Genomic DNA, 25,557 nt, shown 5'->3' with positions numbered 1-25,557 from the left:
GATATGGTGTGGGAGGAATGTTGTTAGAAGCAGTGAAAAGTTTTTATCGAGGATGTAAGGCATGTGTACGTGTAGGAAGAGAGGAAAGTGATTGGTTCTCAGTGAATGTAGGTTTGCGGCAGGGGTGTGTGATGTCTCCATGGTTGTTTAATTTGTTTATGGATGAGGTTGTTAGGGAGGTAAATGCAAGAGTTTTGGAAAGAGGGGCAAGTATGAAGTCTGTTGGGGATGAGAGAGCTTGGGAAGTGAGTCAGTTGCTGTTCGCTGATGATACAGCGTTGGTGGCTGATTCATGTGAGAAATTGCAGAAGCTGGTGACTGAGTTCGGTAAAGTGTGTGGAAGAAGAAAGTTAAGAGTAAATGTGAATAAGAGCAAGGTTATTAGGTACAGTAGGGTTGAGGGTCAAGTCAATTGGGAGGTGAGTTTGAATGGAGAAAAACTGGAGGAAGTGAAGTGTTTTAGCTATCTGGGAGTGGATCTGGCAGCGGATGGAACCATGGAAGCGGAAGTAGATCATAGGGTGGGGGAGGGGGCGAAAATCCTGGGGGCCTTGAAGAATGTGTGGAAGTCGAGAACATTATCTCGGAAAGCAAAAATGGGTATGTTTGAAGGAATAGTGGTTCCAACAATGTTGTATGGTTGCGAGGCGTGGGCTATGGATAGAGTTGTGCGCAGGAGGATGGATGTGCTGGAAATGAGATGTTTGAGGACAATATGTGGTGTGAGGTGGTTTGATCGAGTAAGTAACGTAAGGGTAAGAGAGATGTGTGGAAATAAAAAGAGCGTGGTTGAGAGAGCAGAGGAGGGTGTTTTGAAGTGGTTTGGTCACATGGAGAGAATGAGTGAGGAAAGATTGACCAAGAGGATATATGTGTCGGAGGTGGAGGGAACGAGGAGAAGAGGGAGACCAAATTGGAGGTGGAAAGATGGAGTGAAAAAGATTTTGTACGATCGGGGCCTGAACATGCAGGAGGGTGAAAGGAGGGCAAGGAATAGAGTGATTTGGAGCGATGTGGTATACCGGGGTTGACGTGCTGTCAGTGGATTGAATCAAGGCATGTGAAGCGTCTGGGGTAAACCATGGAAAGCTGTGTAAGTATGTACATTTGCTTGTGGACGTATGTATATACATGTGTATGGGGGGAGGGTTGGGCCATTTCTTTCGTCTGTTTCCTTGCGCTACCTCGCAAACGCGGGAGACAGCGACAAAGTATAAAAAAAAAATATATATATATATATATATATATATATATATATATATATATATACATACATATATATATATACATATATATATATAAATATATATATATATATATATATATATATATATATATATATATATATATATATATATTATATATTTTTTTTATTATACATATATATACATATATATATATATATACATACATATATATATATACATATATATATAAATATATATATATATATATATATATATATATATATATATATATATATATATATATATATATATATATATATATATATATATATATATATATATATATATATATATTTATATATATATATATATATATATATATATATATATATATATATATATTTCGTTTCGTTTCATTAAGTATCCCTGGTAAATTATATGGGAGGGTATTGATTGAGAGGGTGAAGGCATGTACAGAGCATCAGATTGGGGAAGAGCAGTGTGGTTTCAGAAGTGGTAGAGGATGTGTGGATCAGGATCAGGGAAGTGAGTCAGTTGCTGTTCGCTGATGATACAGCGTTGGTGGCTGATTCATGTGAGAAATTGCAGAAGCTAGTGACTGAGTTCGGTAAAGTGTGTGGAAGAAGAAAGTTAAGAGTAAATGTGAATAAGAGCAAGGTAAATAGGTACAGTAGGGTTAAGGGTCAAGTCAATTGGGAGGTAAGATTGAATGGAGAAAAACTGGAGGAAGTAAAGTGTTTTACATATCTGGGAGTGGATCTGGCAGCGGATGGAATCATGGAAGCGGAAGTAGATCATAGGGTGGGGGAGGGGGCGAAAATCCTGGGGGCCTTGAAGAATGTGTGGAAGTCGAGAACATTATCTCGGAAAGCAAAAATTGGTATGTTTGAAGGAATAGTGGTTCCAACAATGTTGTATGGTTGTGAGGCGTGGGCTATGGATAGAGTTGTGCGCATGAGGATGGATGTGCTGGAAATGAGATGTTTGAGGACAATGTGTTGTGTGAGGTGGTTTGATCGAGTAAGTAACGTAAGGGTAAGAGAGATGTGTGGAAATAAAAAGAGCGTGGTTGAGAGAGCAGAAGAGGGTGTTTTGAAATGGTTTGGGCACATGGAGAGAATGAGTGAGGAAAGATTGACCAAGAGGATATATGTGTCGGAGGTGGAGGGAACGAGGAGAAGTGGGAGACCAAATTTGAGGTGGAAAGATGGAGTGAAAAAGATTTTGTGTGATCGGGGCCTGAACATGCAGGAGGGTGAAAGGAGGGCAAGGAATAGAGTGATTTGGAGCGATGTGGTATACCGGAGTTGACGTGCTGTCAGTGGATTGAATCAGGGCTTGTGAAGCGTCTGGGGTAAACCATGAAAAGCTGTGTAGGTATGTATATTTGCTTGTGGACGTATGTATATACATGTGTATGGGGGGGGGGGGGCATTTCTTTCGTCTGTTTCCTTGCGCTACCTCGCAAACGCGGGAGACAGCGACAAAGGATAAAAAAAAAGTATATATATATATTATATATTTTTTTTATTATACATATATATACATATATATATTTAATATATATATATATATATATATATATATATATATATATATATATATATATATATATATATGCCACAAGCATCTTTTGCTTGTGGCATGAGAAGATTGGGAGGTGGGCTGTTTAGAAAGGGTAGTGAGTGGTGGGATGAAGAAGTAAGAGTATTAGTGAAAGAGAAGAGAGAGGCATTTGGACGATTTTTGCGGGGAAAAAATGCAATTGAGTGGGAGAAGTATAAAAGAAAGAGACAGGAGGTCAAGAGAAAGGTGCAAGAGGTGAAAAAAAGGGCAAATGAGAGTTGGGGTGAGAGACTATCAGTAAATTTTAGGGAGAATAAAAAGATGTTCTGGAAGGAGGTAAATAGGGTGCGTAAGACAAGGGAGCAAATGGGAACTTCAGTGAAGGGCGTAAATGGGGAGGTGATAACAAGTAGTGGTGATGTGAGAAGGAGATGGAATGAGTATTTTGAAGGTTTGTTGAATGTGTCTGATGACAGAGTGGCAGATATAGGGTGTTTGGGTCGAGGTGGTGTGCAAAGTGAGAGGGTTAGGGAAAATGATTTGGTAAACAGAGAAGAGGTAGTAAAAGCTTTGCGGAAGATGAAAGCCGGCAAGGCAGCAGGTTTGGATGGTATTGCAGTGGAATTTATTAAAAAAGTGGGTGACTGTATTGTTGACTGGTTGGTAAGGTTATTTAATGTATGTATGACTCATGGTGAGGTGCCTGAGGATTGGCGGAATGCTTGGATAGTGCCATTGTACAAAGGCAAAGGGGATAAGAGTGAGTGCTCAAATTACAGAGGTATAAGTTTGTTGAGTATTCCTGGTAAATTATATGGGAGGGTATTGATTGAGAGGGTGAAGGCATGTACAGAGCATCAGATTGGGGAAGAGCAGTGTGGTTTCAGAAGTGGTAGAGGATGTGTGGATCAGGTGTTTGCTTTGAAGAATGTATGTGAGAAATACTTAGAAAAGCAAATGGATTTGTATGTAGCATTTATGGATCTGGAGAAGGCATATGATAGAGTTGATAGAGATGCTCTGTGGAAGGTATTAAGAATATATGGTGTGGGAGGAAAGTTGTTAGAAGCAGTGAAAAGTTTTTATCGATGATGTAAGGCATGTGTACGTGTAGGAAGAGAGGAAAGTGATTGGTTCTCAGTGAATGTAGGTTTGCGGCAGGGGTGTGTGATGTCTCCATGGTTGTTTAATTTGTTTATGGATGGGGTTGTTAGGGAGGTAAATGCAAGAGTTTTGGAAAGAGGGGCAAGTATGAAGTCTGTTGGGGATGAGAGAGCTTGGGAAGTGAGTCAGTTGCAGTTCGCTGATGATACAGCGTTGGTGGCTGATTCATGTGAGAAACTGCAGAAGCTGGTGACTGAGTTTGGTAAAGTGTGTGAAAGAAGAAAGTTAAGAGTAAATGTGAATAAGAGCAAGGTAAATAGGTACAGTAGGGTTGAGGGTCAAGTCAATTGGGAGGTAAGTTTGAATGGAGAAAAACTGGAGGAAGTAAAGTGTTTTAGATATCTGGGAGTGGATCTGTCAGCGGATGGAACCATGGAAGCGGAAGTAGATCATAGGGTGGGGGAGGGCGCGAAAATCCTAGGTTCCTTGAAGAATGTGTGGAAGTCGAGAACATTATCTCGGAAACAAAAATGGGTATGTTTGAAGGAATAGTGGTTCCAACAATGTTGTATGTTTGCGAGGCGTGGGCTATGGATAGAGTTGTGCGCAGGAGGATGGATGTGCTGGAAATGAGATGTTTGAGGACAATGTGTTGTGTGAGGTGGTTTGATCGAGTAAGTAACGTAAGGGTAAGAGAGATGTGTGGAAATAAAAAGAGCGTGGTTGAGAGAGCAGAAGAGAGTGTTTTGAAATGGTTTGGGCACATGGAGAGAATGAGTGAGGAAAGATTGACCAAGAGGATACATGTGTCGGAGGTGGAGGGAACGAGGAGAAGTGGGAGACCAAATTGGAGGTGGAAAGATGGAGTGAAAAAGATTTTGTGTGATCGGGGCCTGAACATGCAGGAGGGTGATAGGAGGGCAAGGAATAGAGTGAATTGGATCGATGTGGTATACTGGGGTTGACGTGCTGTCAGTGGATTGAATCAGGGCCTGTGAAGCGTCTGGGGTGAACCATGGAAAGCTGTGTAGGTATGTATATTTGCGTGTGTGGACGTATGTATATACAAGTGTATGGGGGTGGGTTGGGCCATTTCTTTCGTCTGTTTCCTTGCGCTACCTCGCAAACGCGGGAGACAGCGACAAAGCAAAAAAAAAAGAAATATATATATATATATATATATATATATATATATATATATATATATATATATATATATATACATATATATATATATATTCCAATGAGTCCACGCGGAAAATGAAACACGAAAAGTTCACGAGTGCACTTTCGTGTAATAATCACATCATCAGAGGAGACACAAGAGAGAAATATAAGTCAGCTGATATACATCGAAGAGACGGAGCTAGAACGCCATTTGGTAAACATGTGATTGTCCAAAACATAAAACGAGCGTTCATAAACTTATCATTTTACAAATCTTATCAATAACAAAGTTACCTAATTTTTATAGACCATCACTAATATTAAGATTATAATTCTTTGTGTATTTAATAATAGAAGATTCAATGATATTTCTCTTGGTAATAGAGTTCGAGTTAACAACTGAGATAGCGTTACTCCAGTCAATACAATGATCATAGTTTTTAACATGATTAAACAAGGCATTTGATTCTTGTCCTATTCTTATACTATATTTATGTTGCTTAATTCTAACAGAAAGATCCTTACCAGTCTGACCAACATAAAATGTATCACAGTTTTCACAAGGAACTTTATAGATGCAGCCTAGAGAATTTTCTGGTGAATTCCTGATTGAGATATTGTATATAGTATTAGCGTTGGTAAATGCAACATTTACATTAAAGGATTTAAGCAACATGGGAAGCAAATTGAAATTATTATCAAAAGGGAGAACCAAAAGATTCTTGGTGTCAATGGGAGGTTTGGGCTCAACTCTATAAAATTATTTCTTTGTTAAATTAAGGGATTTATCAATGAAAGGTGTAGGGTACTTTAAATTAAATCCAATAGAATATATCTTCTCAAACTCATCATCAATAAACTCTAACTGCAAATACGTAATGCCCTTAGGAACATAGATTGAACGATGATAATTTAACTCTGCCATGTTGAGATGAGGTAAAATGGATATATGAGCATACATTGGTGGGTTTTCTGTATATGCTAAACTTAAACTTGTTTCCTTTTCTATGGATTATGCAATCTAAAAATGGTAACATATCATTATTTTCAGTTTCTACAGTAAATTTGATGGAGGGTACTAAATTGTTAGGTAAGGGGAGAAATATTTGTAAATTTTCACTTGTTTGCCAAACACAAAGAACATCATCTACACACCTAAACCAAATTGCATTAGAAGGTAAGCTATCTCTTAGTAATTTTCTTTCAAAAAATTCCATATAAGATTGCTTAGTACAGGTGAAAGAGGGTAACCCATTGCCATACCAAATTTTTGAACATAATAATCTCCATTAAATTGAAATACACAGTCTTTTAAACACAATTTTATCAGTTAAATGAAATTATACTTTGAAACAGGTAAATGAATATCATCCAAGACATCAAATACATATTCTAAAAGGTCATCAACTGAAACTTTAGTGAAAAGTGAGGAAACATCAAACCTAACTGGTTTGAAATCAAAATTAACATTGATATTGTTTAGCTTGTTGACTAAATCTACATTGTTCATGATATTAGAATTTGATACCTTACCCACCAAAGGGCTTAATAAAGACACTAACCATTTTGACAATTTATATGTGATGGAGCCTACCGAACTCACTATAGGTCTTGCTGGAAAATTTTGTTTAATGTGTTTTGATAAATCCATACATATATGGCAATGAAGGGGACAAAGATGACAAATTTTTGATAAGAGAAATGTTACCTTTCAACAACAACTTCATTTCTTTATTGAAGTGAGAATTAACTGCTTCTAAGGGATTTTTACTAAGTTTAGAATATGTTGTGTTAGCATTTGGAAAATCATTCATTTTTGGATAAATAGTTACTTTTGTCTAAAATCACAACAGTGTTAGCCTTACTGCTTTAGTAATATGTATATCCTTGTCTTTTTTTTAAGGTGTTAATAGCTCTTATGAATTTTTTAGGGCAATTAGCTTCCACTAGTTTCGACAAACTGGCATACACTAAACCCTTACAGATATTGATATCATCATTACTTATATTACTGTATTTTTCTAAATTACAAAAAGACTTTGTGACATCAACACACCTGGCTTCTCTGTTAGAGCACACAAAACTTAAACCATAGCCTAACGCACACAAGGAATCTTTATCTAGTTGTTTATTAGACAGGTTTACCACGAAAGATGGATTTGTGTTCTTGGTCCAGTCGCTGTTTTCAATAAGATGGTCCAATTCTCTTTATCACCACACATCTCTCTTACCCTTTCATTACTTACTCGGTCGAACCACGTCACACCACATATTGTCGTCAAACATCTCATTTCCAGCATATCCACCATCCTCAGCAAAACTCTACCTATAGCCAACGCCTCACAACCATATAACATTGTTAGAACCACTATTCCTTCAAACATAAGCATTTTTGCTTTATAAGATAACGTTCTCGACTTCTACACATTTTTCAACGCTCCCAGGACTTTCGCCTCTTCCCCCACCCTATGATTCACTTCTGCTTCCATGGTTCCATCCGATGCCAAATCCACTCCCAAATATCTAAAACACTTCACTTCAATTTTTTTTTACTAAAACTTACCTCCCCATTGACTTGTCCCGCAACCCTACTATAGCTAATAATCTTACTCTTATTCACATTTACGCTCAGCTTTCTTCTTTCACACAGTTTACCAAACTCACTCACCAGCTTCTGCAGTTTCTCACCCGAATCAGCCACCAGCGCTGTATCATAAGCGAACAACAACTGACTCACTTCCCAAGCTCTCACATTCACAGCAGACTGCATACTTGCCCCTCTTTCCAAAACTCTTGCATTCACCTCTGTAGCAACCCCATCCATAGACAAATTAAACAACCATGGAGACATCACGCACAACTGCCGCAAACCAACATTCATCGAGAACCAATCACTTTCCTCTCTTCCTACACGTACACATGCCTTACATCATCTATAAAAACTTTTCACTGCTTCTAACAACTTACCTCCCACACCATATAGTCTTAAAACCTTCCACAGAGCATCTCTATCAACTCTATCATATGCCTTCTCCCAATCCATAAATGCTACATACAAATACAAATAGTGAAGTTGGAGAAAAATGTAGCTTAGACATTGAAGCTTATTGACACAGTGGTGAAATTGATGAGAACTGCTATTGACGTTTGTGTGAATAAATTGTACATTTCCTTTTTCCATAGCCAGAGGTTGAACCATTATGTGACATTCATTTTTTTTTCATTCATTTCAAGCTAAAAGTTTGTTTCTAAATTGTTCTTACATTTTTCATATGTATATATATGTATGTGTGTGTGTGTGTGTGTATGTGCATATGTGTGTGTGTGTGTGTGTGTGTGTGTGTGTATATGTATATATATATGTATATTATCCCTGGGGATAGGGGTGAAAGAATACTTCCCACGTATTCCTCGCGTGTCGTAGAAAGCGACTAGAGGGGACGGGAGCGGGGGGCCGGAAATCCTCCCCTCCTTGTATTAACTTTCTAAAATGGGAAACAGAAGAAGGAGTCACGCGGGGAGTGATCATCCTCCTCGAAGGCTCAGAGTGGGGTGCCTAAATGTGTGTGGATGTAACCAAGATGTGAAAAAAGGAGAGATAGGTAGTATGTTTGAGGAAAGGAACCTGGATGTTTTGGCTCTGAGTGAAACGAAGCTCAAGGGTAAAGGGGAAGAGTGGTTTGGAAATGTCTGGGGAGTGAAGTCAGGGGTTAGTGAGAGGACAAGAGCAAGGGAAGGAGTAGCAATACTCCTGAAACAGGAGTTGTGGGAGTATGTGATAGAATGTAAGAAAGTAAATTCTCGATTAATATGGGTAAAATTGAAAGTTGATGGAGAGAGGTGGGTGATTATTGGTGCATATGCACCTGGGCATGAGAAGAAAGATCATGAGAGGCAAGTGTTTTGGGAGCAGCTAAATGAGTGTGTTAGCGGTTTTGATGCACGAGACCGGGTTATAGTGATGGGTGATTTGAATGCAAAGGTGAGTAATGTGGCAGTTGAGGGAATAATTGGTATGCATGGGGTGTTCAGTGTTGTAAATGGAAATGGTGAAGAGCTTGTAGATTTATGTGCTGAAAAAGGACTGATGATTGGGAATACCTGGTTTAAAAAGCGAGATATACATAAGTATACTTATGTAAGTAGGAGAGATGGCCAGAGAGCGTTATTGGATTACGTGTTAATTGACAGGCGTGCGAAAGAGAGACTTTTGGATGTTAATGTGCTGAGAGGTGCAACTGGAGGGATGTCTGATCATTATCTTGTGGAGGCTAAGGTGAAGATTAGTATGGGTTTTCAGAAAAGAGGAGTGAATGTTGGGGTGAAGAAGGTGGTGAGAGTAAGTGAGCTTGGGAAGGAGACCTGTGTGGGGAAGTACCAGGAGAGACTGTGTACAGAATGGAAAAAGGTGAGAACAATGGAAGTAAGGGGAGTCGGGGAGGAATGGGATGTATTTAGGGAATCAGTGATGGATTGCGCAAAAGATGCTTGTGGCATGAGAAGAGTGGGAGGTGGGCTGTTTAGAAAGGGTAGTGTGTGGTGGGATGAAGAAGTAAGAGTATTAGTGAAAGAGAAGAGAGAGGCATTTGGACGATTTTTGCAGGGTAAAAATGCAATTGAGTGGGAGAAGTATAAAAGAAAGAGACAGGAGGTCAAGAGAAAGGTGCAAGAGGTGAAAAAAAGGGCAAATGAGAGTTGGGGTGAGAGACTATCAGTAAATTTTAGGGAGAATAAAAAGATGTTCTGGAAGGAGGTAAATAGGGTGCGTAAGACAAGGGAGCAAATGGGAACTTCAGTGAAGGGCGTAAATGGGGAGGTGATAACAAGTAGCGGTGATGTGAGAAGGAGATGGAATGAGTATTTTAAAGGTTTGTTGAATGTGTCTGATGACAGAGTGGCAGATATAGGGTGTTTTGGTCGAGGTGGTGTGCAAAGTGAGAGGGTTAGGGAAAATGATTTGGTAAACAGAGAAGAGGTAGTAAAAGCTTTGCGGAAGATGAAAGCCGGCAAGGCAGCAGGTTTGGATGGTATTGCAGTGGAATTTATTAAGAAAGGGGGTGACTGTATTGTTGACTGGTTGGTAAGGTTATTTAATGTATGTATGACTCATGGTGAGGTGCCTGAGGATTGGCGGAATGCGTGCATAGTGCCATTGTACAAAGGCAAAGGGGATAAGAGTGAGTGCTCAAATTACAGAGGTATAAGTTTGTTGAGTATTCCTGGTAAATTATATGGGAGGGTATTGATTGAGAGGGTGAAGGCATGTTCAGAGCATCAGATTGGGGAAGAGCAGTGCGGTTTCAGAAGTGGTAGAGGATGTGTGGATCAGGTGTTTGCTTTGAAGAATGTATGTGAGAAATACTTAGAAAAGCAAATGGATTTGTATGTAGCATTTATGGATCTGGAGAAGACATATGATAGAGTTGATAGAGATGCTCTGTGGAAGGTATTAAGAATATATGGTGTGGGAGGCAAGTTGTTAGAAGCAGTGAAAAGTTTTTATCGAGGATGTAAGGCATGTGTACGTGTAGGAAGAGAGGAAAGTGATTGGTTCTCAGTGAATGTAGGTTTGCGGCAGGGGTGTGTGATGTCTCCATGGTTGTTTAATTTGTTTATGGATGGGGTTGTAAAGGAGGTAAATGCAAGAGTCCTGGAAAGAGGGGCAAGTATGAAGTCTGTTGGGGATGAGAGAGCTTGGGAAGTGAGTCAATTGTTGTTCGCTGATGATACAGCGCTGGTGGCTGATTCATGTGAGAAACTGCAGAAGCTGGTGACTGAGTTTGGTAAAGTGTGTGGAAGAAGAAAGTTGAGAGTAAATGTGAATAAGAGCAAGGTTATTAGGTACAGTAGGGTTGAGGGTCAAGTCAATTGGGAGGTGAGTTTGAATGGTGAGAGGCTGGAGGAAGTGAAGTGTTTTAGATATCTGGGAGTGGATCTGTCAGCGGATGGAACCATGGAAGCGGAAGTGGATCATAGGGTGGGGGAGGGGGCGAAAATTTTGGGAGCCTTGAAAAATGTGTGGAAGTCGAGAACATTATCTCGGAAAGCAAAAATGGGTATGTTTGAGGGAATAGTGGTTCCAACAATGCTGTATGGTTGCGAGGCGTGGGCTATGGATAGAGATGTGCGCAGGAGGATGGATGTGCTGGAAATGAGATGTTTGAGGACAATGTGTGGTGTGAGGTGGTTTGAGCGAGTAAGTAACGTAAGGGTAAGAGAGATGTGTGGAAATAAAAAGAGCGTGGTTGAGAGAGCAGAAGAGGGTGTTTTGAAATGGTTTGGGCACATGGAGAGAATGAGTGAGGAGAGATTGACCAAGAGGATATATGTGTCGGAGGTGGAGGGAACGAGGAGAAGAGGGAGACCAAATTGGAGGTGGAAAGATGGAGTGAAAAAGATTTTGTGTGATCGGGGCCTGAACATGCAGGAGGGTGAAAGGAGGGCAAGAAATAGAGTGAATTGGAGTCATGTGGTATACAGGGGTTGACGTGCTGTCAGTGGATTGAAGCAAGGCATGTGAAGCGTCTGGGGTAAACCGTGGAAAGCTGTGTAGGTATGTATATTTGCGTGTGTGGACGTGTGTATGTACATGTGTATGGGGGGGGGGGTTGGGCCATTTCTTTCGTCTGTTTCCTTGCGCTACCTCGCAAACGCGGGAGACAGCGACAAAGTATAAAAAAAAAAAAAAAAAACAAAAAAAAACAAATACATTTGATTTCTAAGTATTTTTCACATATATTCTTCAAAGCAAACACCTGATCCACATATTCTCTACCAATTCTAAAAGCACACTACTCTTCCCCAATCTGATGCTCTGTACATGCCTTCACTCTCTCAGTCAATACTCTCCCATATAATTTCCAAGGAGTACTCAGAAAACTTATACCTCTGTAGTTTGAGCACTCACTTTTATCCCCTTTCCCTCTGTTCAGTGGCACTATGCAAGCATTCCGCCAATACCGAGGTACCTCATCATGAGTCATACATACATAAAATAACCTTACCAACCAGTCAACAATACAGTCACCCCCTTTTTTGATAAATTCCACTGCAATACCATCTAAACCCGCTGCCTTGCCGGCCTTCATCTTCCGCAAAGCTTTTACTCCCTCTTCTCTTTTTACCAAATCATTCTCCCTAACCCTCTCACTTTGCACACGACCTCGACCAAGACACCCTATATCTGCCACTCTATCATCAAACGTATTGAACAGAACTTCAAAATACTCACTCCATCTCCTTCTAACATCACCACTACCTGTTAGAACCTCCCCATTAGCCCCCTTCACTCATGTTCCCATTTCTTTCCTTGTCTTACGCACTTTATTTACCTCCTTGCAAAACATCTTTTTATTCTCCCTAAAATCTAATGATACTCTCTCACCCTTAGTCTCATTTGCCCACTTTTTCGCCTCTTGCATCTTTCTCTTGACCTCCTGCCTCTTTAGTTTATACATCTCCCAATCATTTGCATTATTTCCCTGCAAAAATCGTCCAAATGCCTCTATTTTCTCTTTCACTAATAATCTTACTTCTTCATCCCACCACTCACTACCCTCTCTAATCTGTCCACCTCCCACGCTTCTCATTCCAAAAACATCTTTTGCGCAAGTCATCACTGCTTCCCTAAATACATCCCATTCCTCCCCCACTCCCCTTACGTCCTTTGTTCTTACCCTTTTCCATTCTGTATTCAGTCTCTCCTGGTACTTCCTTACATAACTCTCCTTCCCAAGCTCTCTTACTCTCACCACTCTCTTCACCCCAACTTTCTCTCTCCTTTTCTGGAATCCTCTACAAATCTTCACCTTCGCCTCCACAAGATAGTGATCAGACATCCCTGCAGCTCCACCTCTCAGCACATTAAAATCCTAAAGTCTCTCTTTTAAACCATGTTTTTCCAATCACCAGTCCTTTTTCAGCACATAAATCTACGACACTGAACACCATGTACACCAATTAATCCCACAACTGCCACATTTACTCACTTTTACATTCAAATCACCCATCACGATAACCCGCTCTCGTGCATCAGAACTACTTCCTGAAAAATTGTATTGAAGGGTATTGATTGAGAGGGTGAAGGCATGTACAGAGCATCCGATTGGGGAAGAGCAGTGTGGTTTTAGAAGTGGTAGAGGATGTGTGGACCAGGTGTTTGCTTTGAAGAATGTATGTGAGAAATACTTAGAAAAGCAAATGGATTTGTATGTAGCATTTATGGATCTGGAGAAGGCATATGATGGAGTTGATAGAGATCCTCTGTGGAAGGTATTAAGAATATATGGTGTGGGAGGCAAGTTGTTAGAAGCAGAAGCAGTGAAAAGTTTTTTCGACTATGTAAGGCATGTGTACATGTAGGAGAAGAGGAAAGTGATTGTGGTTTTCAGTTAATGTTGGTTTGCGGCAGGGGTGTGTGATGTCTCCATGGTTGTTTAATTTGTTTATGGATGGGGTTGTTAGGGAGGTGACTGCAAGAGCTTTGGAAAGACGGGTAAGTATGCTGTCTGTTGTGGATAAGAGAGCTTGGAAAATGAATCATTTGTTGTTCGCTGATGATACAGCGCTACTAGTTGATTCGTGTGAGAAACTGCAGAAGCTGGTGACTGAGTTTGGTAAAGTGTGTGAAAGAAGGAAGCTGAGAGTAAATGGGAATAAGAGCAAGGTTGTTAGGTACATTAGGGTTAAGGGAGAAGTCAATTGGAAGGTAAGTTTGAATGGAGAAAAACTGGTGGAAGTAAAGTGTTTTAGATATCCGGGAGTAGATTTGGCAGCTGACGGAACCATGGAAGCGGAAGTGAATCATAGGGTGGGGAAGGGAGAGGAAAATTCTGGGAGCGTTGAAGAATGTGTGAAAGTCGAGAACATTATCTTGGAAAGCAAAAATGGGTATGTTTGAAGGAAGAGTGGTTCCAACAATGTTATATGGTTGTGAGGCGTGTGCGGAGGAGGATGGATGTGATGGAAATGAAATGTTTGAGGACAATATGTGGTGAGAGGTGGTTTGATAGAGTAAGTGATAATAGGGTAAGAGAGATGTGTGGTAATAAAAAGAATGTGGTTGAGAGAGCAGAAGAGGGTGTTTTGAAATGGTTTGGTCACATGGAGAGAATGAGTGAGGAAAGATTGACCAACAGAATATATGTGTCAGAGGTGGAGGAAACGAGAAGAATTGGGAGATCAAATTAGAGGTGGAGAGATGGAGTGAAAAAGATTTTGGGTGATCGGGGCCTGAATATGCAGGAGGGTGAAAGGTGTGCAAGGAATAGAGAGAATTGGAACGATGTGGTATACTGGGGTCGACCTGCTGTCAATGGATTGAACCAGGGCATGTGACGCGACTGGGGTATACCATGGAAAGCTGTGTCGGGCCTTGATGTGGAAAGGAAGGTTTGGTTTCGGTGCATTATTACATGACAGCTAGAGACTGAGTGTGAACGCATGTGCCCTTTATTGTCTTTTCCTAGCGCTACCTCGCGCACATGCGGGGGGAGGGGATTGTTATTTCATGTGTGGCGGGGTGGCGATGGGAAGGAATAATGGCAGACAGTATGGGTTATGTACATGTGTATATATGTATATGTCTGTGTGTGTATACATATGTATACGCTGAGATGCATTGGTATGTATATTTCCGTGTGTGGATGTGTATGTATATACATGTGTATATGGGTGGGTTGGGCCATTCTTTCGGTTGTTTCCTTGCGCTACCTCACTAACACGGGAGACAGCGACAAAGTAAAATAAATGAATAGATGAATAATAATATATACACACACACACACACACATATATATGTATATATATATATATATATATATATATATATATATATATATATATATATATATATATATATATATATATATATATATATATATATATTCTTTTTTTCCGCTGTCTCCCGCGTTTGCGAGGTAGCGCAAGGAAACAGACGAAAGAAATGGCCCAACCCACCCCCATACACATGTATGTACATACGTCCACACACGCAAATATACATACCTACACAGCTTTCCATGGTTTACCCCAGACGCTTCACGTGCCCTGATTGAATCCACTGACAGCACGTCAACCCCGGTATACCACATCGATCCAATTCACTCTATTCCTTGCCCTCCTTTCACCCTCCTGCATGTTCAGGCCCCGATCACACAAAATCTTTTTCACTCCATCTTTCCACCTCCAATTTGGTCTCCCACTTCTCGTTCCCTCCACCTCCGACACACATATCCTCTCGGTCGATCTTTCCTCACTCATTCTCTCCTTGTGCCCAAACCATTTCAAAACACCCTCCTCTGCTACCTCAACCACGCTCTTTTTATTTCCACACATCTCTCTTACCCTCACACCTCACCACATATATATATATATATATATATATATATATATATATATATATATATATATATATATATATATATATATATATATATATATATATTTTTTTTTTTTTTTTTTTTTTTTTTTTTTTATACTTTGTCGCTGTTTCCCGCGTTTGCGAGGTAGCGCAAGGAAACAGACGAAAGAAATTCCCCAACCCCCCCCATACACATGTACATACACACGTCCACACACACAAATATACATACCTACACAGCTTTCCATGGTTTACCCCGGACGCTTCACATGCCTTGATTCAATCCAGTGACAGCACGTCAACCCCTGTATACCACATCGCTCCAATTCACTCTATTCCTTGCCCTCCTTTCACCCTCCTGCATGTTCAGGCCCCGATCACACAAAATCTTTTTCACTCCATCTTTCCACCTCCAATTTGGTCTCCCTCTTCTCCTCGTTCCCTCCACCTCCGACACATATATCCTCTTGGTCAATCTTTCCTCACTCATTCTCTCCATGTGCCCAAACCATTTTAAAACACCCTCTTCTGCTCTCTCAACCACGCTCTTTTTATTTCCACACATCTCTCTTACCCTTACGTTACTTACTCGATCAAACCACCTCACACCACACATTGTCCTCAAACATCTCATTTCCAGCACATCCATCCTCCTGCGCACAACTCTATCCATAGCCCACGCCTCGCAACCATACAACATTGTTGGAACTACTATTCCTTCAAACATACCCATTTTTGCTTTCCGGGATAATGTTCTCGACTTCCACACATTTTTCAAGGCTCCCAAAATTTTCGCCCCCTCCCCCACCCTATGATCCACTTCCGCTTCCATGGTTCCATCCGCTGACAGATCCACTCCCAGATATCTAAAACACTTCACTTCCTCCAGTTTTTCACCATTCAAACTCACCTCCCAATTGACTTGACCCTCAACCCTACTGTACCTAATAACCTTGCTCTTATTCACATTTACTCTTAACTTTCTTCTTCCACACACTTTACCAAACTCCGTCACCAGCTTCTGCAGTTTCTCACATGAATCCGCCACCAGCGCTGTATCATCAGCGAACAACAACTGACTCACTTCCCAAACTCTCTCATCCCCAACAGACTTCATACTTGCCCCTCTTTCCAAGACTCTTGCATTTACCTCCCTAACAACCCCATCCATAAACAAATTAAACAACCATGGAGACATCACACACCCCTGCCGCAAACCTACATTCACTGAGAACCAATCACTTTCCTCTCTTCCTACACGTACACATGCCTTACATCCTCGATAAAAACATTTCACTGCTTCTAACAACTTGCCTCCCACACCATATATTCTTAATACCTTCCACAGAGCATCTCTATCAACTCTATCATATGCCTTCTCCAGATCCATAAATGCTACATACAAATCCATTTGCTTTTCTAAGTATTTCTCACATACATTCTTCAAAGCAAACACCTGATCCACACATCCTCTACCACTTCTGAAACCACACTGCTCTTCCCCAATCTGATGCTCTGTACATGCCTTCACCCTTTCAATCAATACCCTCCCATATAATTTACCAGGAATACTCAACAAACTTATACCTCTGTAATTTGAGCACTCACTCTTATCCCCTTTGCCTTTGTACAATGGCACTATGCACGCATTCCGCCAATCCTCAGGCACCTCACCATGAGTCATACATACATTAAATAACCTTACCAACCAGTCAACAATACAGTCACCCCCTTTTTTAATAAATTCCACTGCAATACCATCCAAACCTGCTGCCTTGCCGGCTTTCATCTTCCGCAAAGCTTTTACTACCTCTTCTCTGTTTACCAAATCATTTTCCCTAACCCTCTCACTTTGCACACCACCTCGACCCAAACACCCTATATCTGCTACTCTGTCATCAGACACATTCAACAAACCTTTAAAATACTCATTCCATCTCCTTCTCACATCACCACTACTTGTTATCACCTCCCCATTTACGCCCTTCACTGAAGGGCGTAAATATATATATATATATTTAGGTCATCAACTGGAACTTTAGTGAAAAGTGAGGAAACATCAAAGCTATCTAGTTTGAAATCAAAATTAAAATTGATATTGTTTAGCTTGTTGAATAAATCTACATTGTTCATGATATCAGAATTTGATACCTTACCCACTAAAGGGCTTAAAAGACACTGACCATTTTCACAATCTATATGTGATGGAGCCTACTGAACTCACTATTGGTCTTGCTGGAAAATTCTGTTTATGTGTTTTGATAAGTCCATACATATATGGCAATGAAGGGGACAAAGATGACAACCTTTTGATAAGAGAAATGTTACCTTTCATGAACAACTTCATTTCTTTATTGAAGTAAGAATTAGCTGCTTCTAAGGGATTTTTACTAAGTTTAGAATATGTTGTGTTATCATTTAGATCATTCATTTTAGATAAATAGTTACTTTTGTCTAAAATCACAACAGTGTTAGCCTTATCTGCTTTAGTAATATGTAAATCATTGTCTTTTTTTAAGGTGTTAATAGCTCTTATGAATCTTTTAGGGCAATTAGCTTCCAATGGTTTTGACAAACTGGCATACACTAAACCCTTACAGATATTGATATCATCATTACTTAAATTACTGTATTGTTCTAAATTATAAAAAGACTTTGTGACATCAACACAGCTGGTTTCTCTGTTAGAGCACACAAAACTTAAACCATAGCCTAATGCAGACAAGGAATCTTTATCTAGTTGTTTATTAGAGAGGTTTACCACAAAAGATGGGTTTGTGTTCTTGGTCCAGTCGCTGTTTTCAGTAAGATGGTCCAACTTACGATTTAGTGACACTTGTAGCCTATTGCGTTCTTTCCTTAATTCATCATAGCAATAGTCCAACATCTGGTTCTTCCAGTGTGTCGGTATTGCCATTTTAAAGGCACGTTTCTTCTTTCTTGAAATGCGAAAAGCCTCCTCCATTTCAAGTCATTGAATTAAAGAAACTTGAAATGAAGGAGGCTTTTCGCATTTCAAGAGAGAAGAAACGTGCCTTTCAAATGGCAACCCCGACAAACTGGAATAACCGGACTGGACCAAGAACACAAATCCATCTTTTGTGGTAAACCTGTCTAATAAACAACTAGATAAAGATTCCTTGTGTGCATTAGGATATGGTTTAAGTTTTGTGTGCTCTAACAGAGAAGCCAACTGTGTTGATGTCACAAAGTCTTTTTGTAATTTAGAAAAATACAGTAATTTAAGTAATGATGATATCAATATCTGTAAGGGTTTAGTGTATGCCAGTTTGTCAAAACCAGTGGAAGCTAATTGCCCTAAAAGATTCATAAGAGCTATTAGCACCTTAAAAAAAAGACAAGGATTTACATATTACTAAAGCAGATAAGGCTAACACAGTTGTGATTTTAGACAAAAGGAGCTATTTATCTATAATTAATGATCTTCTAAATGCTAACACAACATATTCTAAACTTAGTAAAAATCCCTTAGAAGCTGTTAATTCTCACTTCAATAAAGAAATGAAGTTGTTGTTGAAAGGTAACATTTTTCTTATAAAAAGTTTGTCATCTTTGTTCCCTTCATTGCCAAATATGTATGGACTTATCAAAACACATAAACAGAATTTTCCAGCAAGACCTATAGTGAGTTCGGTAGGCTCCATCACATATAAATTGTCAAAATGGTTAGTGTCTTTATTAAGCCCTTCAGTGGGTAAGGTATCAAATTCTAATATCAATGACAATGTACATTTAGTCAACAAGCTAAACAATATCAATGTTAATTTTGATTTCAAACTAGTTAGCTTTGATGTTTCCTCACTTTTCACTAAAGTTCCAGTTGATGACCTTTAAGAATATTTATTTGATGTCTTGGATGATATTCATTTACCTGTTTCAAAGTCTAATTTCATTGAACCGATAAAATTGTGTATAAAAGACTGTGTATTTCAATTTAATGGAGATTATTATGCTCAAAAATTTGGTATGGCAATGGATAACCCTCTTTCACCTGTACTAAGTAATCTTTATATGGATTTTTTTTTAAACAAAATCACTAAAGGATATCTTACCTTCTAATGCAATTTGGTTTAGGTATGTAGATGATGTTCTTTGTGTTTGGCCAACAAATGAAAATTTACAAATATTTCTCCCCTTACTTAACAATTTAGTACCTTCCATCAAATTTACTGTAGAAAATGAAAATAATGGTATGTTACCATTTTTAGATTGCATGATCCATAGACAAGGAGACAAGTTCAAGCTTAGCATACACAGAAAACCCACCAATGCATGCTCATATATCCATAATTACTCATCTCAACATGAGAGAGTTAAATTATCATTTCAATCTGTTTCTTAGGGCATTACGTATTTGCATTCCAGAGTTTCTTGATGATGAGTTTGAGAAGATATATTCTATTGGATCTAAGTTCAAGTACCCTAGATCTTTCATTGATAAATCCCTTAAGTTAGCAAAGAAATCATTTTATAGAGTTGAGCCCAAACCTCCCATTGACACCAAGAATCTTTTAGTTCTCCCTTTTAATAATAATTTCACTTTGCTTCCCATGTTGCTTAAATCCTTTAATGTAAATGTTACCTTTAGCAACAATGATACTATAAAGAATCATTTAATCAGGAATTCACCAGAAAATTCTCTTGGTTGCATATATAAAGTGCCTTGTGGAAACTGATAAATTTTATGTTGGTCAGACTGGTGAGGATCTTTCTGTTAGACTTAAGCAACATGAATATAGTATAAGAACGGGACAAAAATCAAATGCCTTGTTTAATCATGTTAAGAACTATGGTCATTGTATTGACTGGAGTAAGGCCATCTTAGTTATTAACTCTAACTCTGTTACCAAGAGAAATATCATTGAATCTTCTATTAGTAAATACACAAAGAATTATAATCGTAATATTAGTGATGGTCTGTACAAATTAGGTAACTTAATTGTTGATAAGATTTGTAAAATGATAAGTTTATGAACGCTCATTGCATGTTTTGGAAAATCACATGTTTACCTAATGGCGTCCTAGGTTCGTATCTTCGATGTATATCAACTGACTGTTATATTTCTCTCTTGTGTCTCCCCTGATGATGTGATTATTACACGAAAGTGCACTTGGAAACTTTTCGTGTTACATTTTCCCCGTGGATTCATAGGAATATCTTGATCACGCGCAAAATTGTGATCCTTTCCAATATATATATATATATATATATATATATATATATATATATATATATATATATATATATATATATATATATATATATATATATATTTTTTTTTTATCTTTTTGGCTTTGTCGCTGTCTCCCATGTTTGCGAGGTAGCGCAAGGAAACAGACGAAAGAAATGGCCCAACCCACCCCCATACACATGTGTATACATACACGTCCACACACGCAAATATACATACCTACACAGCTTTACATGGTTTACCCCATACGCTTCACATGCCCTGATTCAATCCACTGACAGCACGTCAACCACGGTATACCACATCGATCCATTTCACTCTATTCCTTGCCCGCCTTTCACCCTCCTGCATGTTCAGGCCCCGATCACACAACATCTTTTTCACTCCATCTTTCCACTTCCAATTTGGTCTCCCACTTCTCCTCTTTCCCTCCACCTCCGACACACATATCCTCTTGGTCAATCTTTCCTCACTCATTCTCTCGATGTGCCCAAACCATTACAAAACACCCTCTTCTGCTCTCTCAACCACGCTCTTTTGATTTCCACACATCTCTCTTACCCTTACGTTACTTACTCGATCAAACCACCTCACACCACACATTGTCCTCAAACATCTCATTTAGAGCATATCCACCCTCCTGCGCACAACTCTATCCATAGCCCACGCCTTGCAACCATACAACATTGTTGGAACCACTATTCCTTCAAACATACCAATTTTTGCTTTCCGAGATAATGTTCTCGACTTCCAAACATTCTTCAAGGCTCCCAGGATTTTCGCCCCCTCCCCACCCTATGATCCACTTCCGCTTCCATGGTTCCATCCGCTGCCAGATCCACTCCCAGATATCTAAAACACTTAACTTCCTCCAGTTTTTTTCAATTCAAACTTACCTCCCAATTGACTTGACCCTCAACCCTACTGTACCTAATAACCTTGCTCTTATTCACATTTACTCTTAACTTTCTTCTTTCACACACTTTACCAAACTCAGTCACCAGCTTCTGCAGTTTCTCACATGAATCAGCCACCAGCGCTGTATCATCAGCGAACAACAACTGACTCACTTCCCAAGGTCTCTCATCCCCAACAGACTTCATACTTGCCCCTCTTTCCAAAACTCTTGCATTCACCTCCCTAACAACCCCATCCATAAACAAATTAAACAACCATGGAGACATCACACACCCCTGCCGCAAACCTACATTCACTGAGAACCAATCACTTTCCTCTCTTCCTACACGTACACATGCCTTACATCCTCGATAAAAACTTTTCACTGCTTCTAACAACTTGCCTCCCACACCATATATTCTTAATACCTTCCACAGAGCATCTCTATCAACTCTATCATATGCCCTCTCCAGATCCATAAATGCTACATACAAATCCATTTGCTTTTCTAAGTATTTCTCACATACATTCTTCAAAGCAAACACCTGATCCACACATCCTCTACCACTTCTGAAACCACACTGCGCTTCCCTAGTCTGATGCTCTGTACATGCCTTCACCCTCTCAATCAATACGCTCTCACATAATTTGCCAGGAATACTCAACAAACTTATACCTCTATAATTTGAGCACTCACTCTTATCCCCTTTGCCTTTGTACAATGGCACTCTGCACGCATTCCGCCAATCCTCAGGCACCTCACCATGAGTCATACATACATTAAATAACCTTACCAACCAGTCAACAATACAGTCACCCCTTTTTTAATAAATTCCACTGCAATACCATCCAAACCTGCTGCCTTGCCGGCTTTCATCTTCCGCAAAGCTTTTACTACCTCTTCTCTGTTTACCAAATCATTTTCCCTAACCCTCTCACTTTGCACACCACCTCGACCAAAACACCCTATATCTTCCACTCTATCATCAAACACATTCAACAAACCTTCAAAATACTCACTCCATCTCCTTCTCACATCACCACTACTTGTTATCACCTCTCCATTTGCGCCCTTCACTGAAGTTCCCATTTGCTCCCTTGTCTTACTCACTTTATTTACCTTCTTCCAGAACATCTTTTTATTCTCCCTAAAATTTAATGATACTCTCTCACCCCAACTCTCATTTGCCTTCTTTTTCACCTCTTGCACCTTTCTCTTGACCTCCTGTCTCTTTCTTTTATACATCTCCCACTCAGTTTCATTTTTTCCCTGCAAAAATCGTCCAAATGCCTCACTCTTCTCTTTCACTAATAATCTTACTTCCTCATCCCACCACTCACTACCCTTTCTAATCAACCCCCCTCCCACTGTTCTCATGCCACAAGCATCTTTTGCGCCATCCATCACTGATTCCCTAAATACATCCCATTCCTCCCCCACTCCCCTTACTTCCATTGTTCTCACCTTTTTCCATTCTGTACTCAGTCTCTCCTGGTACTTCCTCACACAAGTCTCCTTCCCAATCTCACTTACTCTCACCACCCGCTTCACCCCAACATTCACTCTTCTTTTCTGAAAACCCATACAAATCTTCACCTTAGCGTCCAGAAGATAATGATCAGACATCCCTCCAGTTGCACCTCTCAGCACATTAACATCCAAAAGTTATATATATATATATATATATATATATATATATATATATATATATATATATATATATATATATATATGTATATATGTTTCCTCGTCTATTTGGTAGTGCCAGGGATACAGACAGAAGGCTCCATTCGTTCACACTCAGTCTCTAGCTGTGATGTGCAATGAACCGAAACTACAGCTTTCTATCCACATCCAGGATCCAGACCTTTCCAGGGTTTATCCCAGACGCTTCACATGCTCTGGTTAAATGCATTAAAAGAACGTATTCCCCGGTATAACTTTTCGTCCCAATTAACTCTGTTACTTACACGCCTCTCATCCTCCTGTATGCTTAGAAACAATCGCTCAAAATCATTTCACTCCATCCTTTCTTCTGCAATTTGTTATCATGCTTCTCCTTGTTCCGTCCATCTCCGACACATGTTTCCTCCTTGTCAATCTTTCCTCACTCATTCTATCCATATGTCCAAACCATTTTAACACACCCTCTTCTGCTCTCAAAACTATACTTTTTTTTTTCTTTTATTTCCGGACATGTCTCTTACTCATACATAACCCACTAGATCAAACCAACTCACACAACATATTGTCCTCAAACATTTCCTTTCCAACACATCCACCCTCCTCCGCACAACCCTGTCTATAACCGATGCCTCGCAGAATATAACATTGTTGGAACTACTATTCCTTCAAACAAACCCATAGTTCCTCTCCGAGATAACGTTCTCTCCTTCCACACATTCTTCATCGCTTCCAGGACCTTCGCCCCCTCCCCCACCCTGTAACTCACTTCTGCTTGCATGGTTCCATCCGCTGCCAAGACCACTCGCAGATATGTTTTAGATCTAAAACACTTCACTTCCTCCAATTTTTCTCCACTAAAATGTACATCCCGATGAACTTATCCCTCAACCCTACCGAAATTAATAACCTTGCTCTTATTCACATTTGCTCTCAACATTTTCCTTTAACACACTTTTCTAAACTCAGTCACCAACTTCTGCAGATTTTCACCGAATCAGCCGCTAGAGCTGTATCATCAGCAAGAAACAAATGACTTCCCAGGCCCTCTCATCCAGAACAGACTACATACTCGCCCCTCTCTCCAAAACTCTTGCGTTTACCTCCCTAACCACCCCATCCATTAGCAATTTAAACAACCATGGGGACATCACACACTCCTTTCGCAGACGACATTCACTGGGAACTAATCACTCTCCTCTCTTCCTACTCGTATACATGCCATGCATCCTTGGTAAAAAAATTTCACTGCTGCTAACAGCTTACCTCGTGCATCATATACTCTTAAAACCTTCCACAAGCCATCTCTATCAACCCTATCATATACCTCCTCCAGATCCATAAATGCCAAATACAAATGCATTTATTTTTCAAAGTATTTCATATATATATTCTTCAAAGCAAACACATGATCCACATACCCTCTACCACTTCAGAAACCATACTGCGCTTCCCAATCTGATGCTCTGTACATACCTTCTACCTCTCAATCAATGCCCTCCCATATAATTTCCCAGGAATACTCAACAAACTTATACCTTTGTAGTTTGAACACTTACCCTCATCCCCTTTACCTTTGTACAAGGGTACCTGCGCATGCATTCCGACAATCCTCAGGCACTTCAACAAGGCCCATACATACAATGAATAACTTTACCAACCAATCAACAACACAGTCACCCCATCCAAACCAGCTGCCTTGCCGGATGTCATATTCTGAAAAGCTTTCACTACCTGTTTTCTGTTTGCCAAATCATTCTCCCTAACCCTCTCACTTTGCACACCACCTTGACCAAAACACCCTATATCTGCCACTCTGTCATCAAACACATTCAACAAACCCTCAAAATACTTACTCCATCTCCTTATTCCATTACTATCTATCATCACTTCCCTCTTGCTCCCTTCGCCAATGTTCCCATTTATTGTCTTGACTTACGCACGTTAATTAACTCCTTCTAAAACATCTTTTATTCTCCCTAAAATCTAATAGTACTCTCTCACCCCAACCGTCATTTGCCCTCTTTTTGAACCCTTGTAACTTTCTCTTGACATCTTGCCGATTTATTTTATACATCCCAAGTCATTTGCACTACTTCCCCGCAAACATCGTCCAAATGCCTCTCTCTTCTCTTTCAATAATAATCTTACTTCTTCACCCAACCACTCACTACCCTTTCTAATCTGCCCCCCTCCCACCTCTCTCATGCCAAATGCATTTTATGAGCAAGCCATCACTGCTTCCTTAAATACATCCCATCCCTCATGTCACGTGTGTGTGTGTGTGTGTGTGTGTGTGTGTGTGTTCAATTGATTTACTTATGGACGCGTGATCACGAATATACCGTCCATAAGGAT

The 25,557-nt window shown here is 39.8% G+C and overlaps 1 protein-coding gene across 1 annotated transcript in view; it reads right to left on the bottom strand.

Moving 5' to 3' along the window:
- Positions 1 to 25,557, bottom strand: part of LOC139746814 (ionotropic receptor 21a-like) — a 179,106-nt gene that overhangs the window by 126,503 nt on the left and 27,046 nt on the right. The gene's annotated exons all lie outside the window — the stretch shown is intronic.

This window comes from Panulirus ornatus, chromosome 5, assembly GCF_036320965.1.
Source record: "Panulirus ornatus isolate Po-2019 chromosome 5, ASM3632096v1, whole genome shotgun sequence".
In the NCBI taxonomy this organism is placed as follows: Eukaryota; Metazoa; Arthropoda; class Malacostraca; order Decapoda; family Palinuridae; genus Panulirus; species Panulirus ornatus.
The sequence above is the reverse complement of the archived record's forward strand: the minus strand, read 5'-3'. Positions and strand labels throughout refer to the sequence as shown.